This window comes from Ictidomys tridecemlineatus, unplaced genomic scaffold (genome assembly GCF_052094955.1).
Source record: "Ictidomys tridecemlineatus isolate mIctTri1 unplaced genomic scaffold, mIctTri1.hap1 Scaffold_259, whole genome shotgun sequence".
NCBI classification, from domain to species: domain Eukaryota; kingdom Metazoa; phylum Chordata; class Mammalia; order Rodentia; family Sciuridae; genus Ictidomys; species Ictidomys tridecemlineatus.
In genome coordinates, this window is record NW_027522254.1 from 144,163 (window position 1) to 150,435 (window position 6,273).

Below are 6,273 nucleotides of genomic sequence, written 5' to 3' on the forward strand. Positions count from 1 at the left end.
AGAGTCTCTAGTTTCCTGGGAAAACACCTTCTTAAGGAACAATAAATATATCTTCTTCTTTCTCTTTCTGCATCTATGTCTTGCAACTCATGATATTCTTTCATAATAGTCTTCACAATAATGATAATTCATTTTCAAAATCCCCCCAGTTCTCCCCTTTCCTATTCCTTCTCCCAAGCAGGATGCTTTTTCTCTGGAAACTCAAGGAACAAAGAACAATCCACCAGATTTTCATCTCATTGAACTTGTTTGAAAATTATCTTTCCTGGTTCACAGACGTTGTCCTTGTGTTATTTATCAATAGACAGAAGAATATATTTTAAAAGTGACCCACAACTTTATTATCTCCACAGGTGAAAGTTACACACTGTTCAGGCACAGGCTCGACATGGACCTAGAGAAGAAAATAAAAGTCTGCACTAGGGACGATTGGAAGAAGCAGCGATGAGAAAAGTTGGCTCTGTAATTCCCCAAAGGCCTATGGTGACCTCTTACATGACCCACTAATTTGGTACAAAGCTCATGTTGCCTTCAGATTGGTTAATATTGCATAGGTTCATGTCTTATTTCTCAAACTCCAAATAAATCGTTATTCATCAAAGGCAAGGTCTTAAACAGCCTGTAGCACCTAGCTCTGCTGTGAAGGCAAGAAAAAAAAGTCACAAAAAAAAAGGAAGGAGAGACTAAAGGAGGGGGGTAATTAAAAAAAGAAAGATAAAAGGGACAAGAAGCCAAAGCAGCATGATTGAGGGTATGGCCAGCCCGACATTCTTTAAGCAGAGAAGTTGGCCAAGGCTCACCTCAGGTCTGGGTGTCTGCTGGTACCAGGCCTTCTGCACCAAGGTGCAAGCCCTCCCCTGACACCTACTCAGAAATTAACAAAAAGGCACTGGGTGGGGAGTTGGGGTTCCCCATTCTGCACCATCTGCAGTGTTTCTGCACAGAGAGCAAAGGGCAGAAAGTCTCCCGGGAAGATGACTGTATTTCAGCAAGTAAGAAATGGGAAGCACTGGTTTGATATCAAGTCAACAGCCCCTGTTTATTCACATGCATTTGTTGTTTTCCTCTCTTTGTGCATATGCTACAATTCTCCCCAAACTAATTACCTAATTACAGATGGTGGAAGTATTTAAAGGATTAAACTGAGATCCCTCACATGTAATGTGGAGGTAAAGATGTTTATTAACTGCTCCACTGAAAAATGATCCAACCCCTTCCACAGCAACTGAATCATTCATTAATCTGCCCCGCCACCCATGTGTTTAACCAGCGCTAATCCCTCCAAGGTACCACTAAATACTGCCGACCATTTGTACTAAGCTCTTTAATTAATCACATTAGCAGTCATGTGTTGACCCTCATCTCTCCTGCATGCCCTTCCTGCAATTTCCTGGAGAAAGAACTAGAAACACATTGCTATCAAAGTTGACCAGGCACTTTGTAACCAATTATTCCTTTAAAATCGTAGTCACCAACATTTCAGATGAGAGAGGTCAAATTGTGGCTATTTTTATTTTGACACGTAGATGCAGCTGACAGTTTCATTCTGCTCTAGGTTTTGAGGAGGAAGACCGTAGGAGGTACACCCAAGGAAGAACTGTGGGTTCTGAAAATCAAAGGTCCACCTAAATCAACAAGCCTCTCTTCATCAGGGCCAGTGCCCTTAGGGGATGCATTATGCATGGAAAAATCAGGGGACAAACGACTCCAAAAATCTGAGTGGCACAGCATAAAGGTTTATATATCACTCATGTGAATTCCAGCCTGGGTCTGAGTGTCACTCGGGTGGCTTCTGAGCCATACAGTCAGCTTCGATTGTGTGGCCCCATCACCTTCATATGAAACCTCCTCGCTGACAGGAAGACAATTGAAGGCTGGAGAATTGCAAGTGGGCTTTTCACTGTCCCTTCCTGGGGTGACAGATGTCACTTCCAAGACTAATCACAGGGTCCTGCTCCACTGTGAGACTATGACATTGGGCAGAAGGGAGAGGAAGCAGACACTGGCACCTCTTATTAATGTTTCCCCAAGACGACGGACTCTCTTGACTCTGTTTTGACCACCTACTATTGACATTCATAACTTTTTCTGCTATGAGGACAGCTAGTTTACAAAGATTTTCCACTGCCTTATCTCATTTTATTGTCATGTCTTATAGGTATCCTATTCTACCTTGCAACTCATGATAATGCTAAGACCCAAATACTACAAACTTAACAGGGAGCGCCAACTCCGCCACATACAAATCTCTTATTACATCACTCCTCCGAAGCCTTTTCAGTCTGAGTGCTGGTTCAAGATTACAAAGACATTTTCAGATGATGCACGTGTGTGATTTTTCCTGTGGAGAAAGTCCATTGTTTTCAATGGAGTCTCAAAAACTTTTCTCTTTCACTCTATTGACTCTTTGAGAGTTAAAGTCATTAATAAGCTTTTGATCCTTGAAGCATCACCTGGCACGGGCAAGTGGACAAAAAAGGCCACTGTGGAAGGAATTTAGGAAAAGCAGGGGGGGAGGGAGCAGAAGTCATGCTAGACACTGGGTGTGGATGTTCAGCAGCTGGAGTGACGGGATCTGGGCCACGAGGTTCAACATGAGGACATTAGTGACTTGGAGAGTGACAGGGAGGGCACCTGGAAGCTGAGTAAGAATAGACAAGAAAGTGGCAAGTCTAGAAGATGACCACTGTGTGTTTGCATTTTGGACAGTGCTAGTACAATGCCCTCCTCTTCCCCTGGAGGGAGAGAGGGAGGGAGGGAGGGAGGGAGATGGGGAGGGGCTCAGAGAGGAACAAATTCTGACACTAAGGCTCAGGGACAGCGTTGAGCTGACTGCAAGGGGCCTCTGGATGCACCACTTTCTGCCTTTGAACTCCTTTAGCCCACGAGGTCTGATTATGAAATGGGAGGTATCATTCTCAATTTGCTTCAGATGGCCACAACTGCCCCCAGTAGAAGCATCCATGGAATACCTACCGTTTCCCAGGGGTGTCACATGCTTTTCCTGAACAGTCTAACGTTTTACTAGTTGAAAACTGTGCAGTAAAGATGGACACAGAAAGGTTCATAAATCAGAAAATGAATGACTGATAAATTATCTAAATTAATGAATGATTATAAATTAATCTTCTGTGCACATGCCACCCAAGTTCAAAATCAAAAGAATCTTATCAGAACCAGAAGGCCCCTGGATGTCCATCACTCCCTGCTACCCAAGGGAAACCACTGTCCTATTATTATTCTAATAATGTTCTCTCTTTTCTATTGGTTTCGCCTCTTATGTCCATGAATTATCTTACTTATTAAAGTTCCCTAACCAGTACATATGCAGTGACCACCAAGTTTTAGGGACAAGATATCTGGGGCATTGCATTCAATGCCTTGTCCACACCTGCATGGTAGCAAGACACCCAGAGGGCCAGCCGGCCATGTCCCCGACTCCATCTTTTCCCAGAGCTCTCCAGCATGTAGCTGCTAAGGAGCTGGCACCCTCTCTGAGAGAGCACAGCAGGGCTCATGTTCACTTCTGCCACAGGCCTGTGTTTCAGGGAAGCCCATTTGACTCAGCTGAAGTGAAAAGAAAACAAAAGAAAGAAAATGAAAAAAGTCAGTGTCAGGCCATCCGGTGAGCTGCTCACCTGCTATCACAGAGGAAGGCTTTCCTTGGGCACATCATACTGGAGAGACCCTGACTATTTCTATATGAATGAACCTTCATTTAAAAACATTGTTAAATCAAGAGGTTGGACAGAATCTCAGAAATCATCTGGTCAAATCCCCTGAAATTTGACAGAGCAAGAAACTCAGGCCCAGAGAAGAGAAGTGACTTTTTTAAAGTCACATAAATGTGATAATATACAGGTAAATAAGGTTAGGTAAATAAAATTCCTTAAGTGTGTCAGGCACCTCACCAAGGTGAGGTCACAATGGCGTTCCTTCTCATTTCTGGCTGGCCAACCCCATCAGTTCTCAGCCTGTTTTGATGAGGTTCTGGGAAGCAAGCCAGGTCATTCCAGGGATTTAGACAAAGCTATCAGAAATAGGAGGCTCACTCTTCTCAGAGCCTGGAGGGGAGCAATCCAGGCAAGAGTGTAGCTTACCATTGTCCCCATGCAAACGCACCAGAGGTCATTGGACAGAAATAATCTCTCACACCTACAGATGCTACAGTTTGCAAAGCCCTCTACAGTTTGCAAAATGCTTTCAAGCCAATTTTTGCATGTGATTGACATGGGATTACTCTGGGAAGAGGAATGACTCACCATTTTATTCGTCCTTTTTTTGGGGGGTAGTGTACTGAGGATTGAACTCAGGGGCTCTCTCTCGGCCACTGAGCCACATCCCCAGCCCTACTTTGTATTTTATTTAGAGACAGCGTCTCACTGAGTTGCTTAGTGCCTTGCTTTTGCTGAGGCTGTCTTTGAACTCGCAATCCTCCTGCCTCAGCCTCCGGAGCCACTGAGATTACAGGCGTGTGCCACCATGCCCAGCCTTAGTCCTACTTTTAAAGGAAGACACTGAGGAGTTATCTGAGACCTAAAACTAGAGGAAGAATAGTGACCACACTTGGTGACAAGAGAGCAGGAGACTGTGTCACGTGTTTCTCCTTCAATCCCTGATGAGGCGATGCCAAAAATATTAACTCTGTATCTCAATCATCTCTCTGTTATATGCCCCCAACCTTAAAGGATCTCAGGGGAACTGTTTGACTCAAACACAATTTTATCTATAATGAATTTTTAGGATCATAAATATCAATAAGTATGCCATTATTCTAAAATGATTCAGACTGTCATAATTTTTAATATGGCATATTTAAGTCAGCATGATACAGCTGCAAGTAACTTTACAAATTTTCTCGGCCCATCTCTCTCATTTTTTGGGGGGTAAAGAAACTGAGGCCAATAAAAAAGAAGTAACTTTCCCAGTTGATATAAGCAAATCAACACCAAAAACTCTTGAGCCCCAATTCCATGTCCCTTCCTCCCAACTGACCCATCTTAACCTGCTTGTCCTCCTCCCTTAGAGTATCCCCCACGTGAGCTGCACTTCGCACAGAGCATATTGCCGGGACCCCTGGCACCCATGAAAGTGGTTTGTCTGCAGCCCTATGTCCCCAGCCATGGCCTCCCCAGCAACCCTCCACCTGACGCTTCCTGTCTCTGAGCCTGAAGTCCTGACCTGCAAAATGCAGCCAATCCCTTTGCCTTCCACCGCATGCCAATGTTAACTAGGAGTAGGTAAGTGAGAAGGCTATTGTCATTATTTATTACTGAGTACGCCTTGGGTGCAATCTTAGCATGCCACGGGACCTCTCTGTGTCCCAGTTTCTCTGTCTGTAAAGGGAGATACCATGGTCTTATAGCAAGCACAGAGTGATACTATAATGACACTGGGAGACATTAAAGTTCCCTGGGCTCTTCTAAATAAAAGGTGTTTTAGTTATTGATGTCTTCATTAATTGATCATTACTATTTCACTGATCTACATTAATCATACCTTTATTGATTCAGCTAGCATTAATTTTGCACTTACTGTGTGCCCAGCACAATTAAAGACAGGAAAAGCCAAACAGCAGCAGAAGACCCCATCCTGTCTCCAACAAGAAGACAGCTGCAAGACAGAATGACATGGCCACAGATAAAACAGAAAGAGTGACTCTGAGAGGTTCTGTAAAGGCACCTCAGTCGTGACGGGAAGCAACGTCTCTTGATTCATCCTTTAGGAGGAAGGATTTTTCACTACATTTGGGACACAACAAAAATGAAACAGAATTAGCATCTTCCTCTGTGCTGCTCCCCAAATCAGCACAAGCGAATTCTAGCCTAGCAGGCTTCCTAGAAAGTCTCCCTTGCTTGACCAAGCACCCGTGAGCAATTCTGTGAATCTCACGTTTCTGCCTGTATATTTTAGCACCCATATTCCTTCTCTTTATCCTAGAGTTGTTTGTAAATCTCTCCTTGTTTTTGCCAGTCCAGAAAGAAAAACATTCACTGTGTCTGGCATTCATTTCTCTCTCCCTATTTTTCCTTCCATCCCCACTTCCATTTTAACTACAAGGACTCGGGGAACATTTATGGATGTGGATTGAGCTGAATGAAATGGACCACCTGACAAAGAACAGGCTTGTCAATTTTCACAGCCAGGTCCTCCCCTCCACTCACCTATATAATTCTCCTATTAGGGATGGACTTCAGCTAGCTATGTAACTGGGTGAAGCCTGGATCGGATTTTACCCCACCCCCAGAACTGCTGGGAGACTGCAGAGAGGCC